The sequence below is a fragment of the Fulmarus glacialis genome, unplaced genomic scaffold, assembly GCF_000690835.1.
Source record: "Fulmarus glacialis isolate BGI_N327 unplaced genomic scaffold, ASM69083v1 scaffold8055, whole genome shotgun sequence".
Classification (NCBI taxonomy): domain Eukaryota; kingdom Metazoa; phylum Chordata; class Aves; order Procellariiformes; family Procellariidae; genus Fulmarus; species Fulmarus glacialis.
The window spans coordinates 3,847-4,455 of NW_009214900.1; positions in this window are offsets into that span (position 1 = coordinate 3,847).

The following is a 609-nucleotide window of genomic DNA, read 5'->3' on the forward strand; positions in this document are numbered from 1 at the left end:
CTGCGATTTTAGGAAACGGCATTCTGGATCTTATGTACATTTCTAGTATCACTTCCTGTATATTTTTAAGCTGAAATCCTCTTAGCATGCAAAGCAAATAGATTATGATATACTGAAGGATTAAGAATCACTGTCTGGTGTCAGATTAATCCCTCATATAGACCATCACTTGTACTGACAGAAATATGGCTGCAATTCAGCAAAATAGCTGTACGGCGAAGCAACGCATCGCAGCGTCTTATGCACAACAAGCGCGCGATCGCTGCGGTCCGTCGTTGCGCAGTGTGTATTTCAGAAATTAAATTTAAATCTATAGGACATTAAAGGCACGCTCCCCTCCAAGTGCTGCGCGAAGCACAGTCATTACAGGCACGGCTCTGGGCGGGGAGGCGATGCAGCAGCCTGCTCTGTTTCAAAGCTCTCTTTATTAATTTTTCCCTGTTGAGTGTACAAAAACCTACACATCGCAGCCCATTCGTTCCCTTCAACCCGCAAAGCAAAAAGTCTCCTTCGAATATACTCATGGAAAGGTGCCGATTTGGATGAAGGGCCGAAATGGGTTGGGAGTTTTTCTGGTGCGATCAAAATCGCCCATCGTGCCGCAGAAAT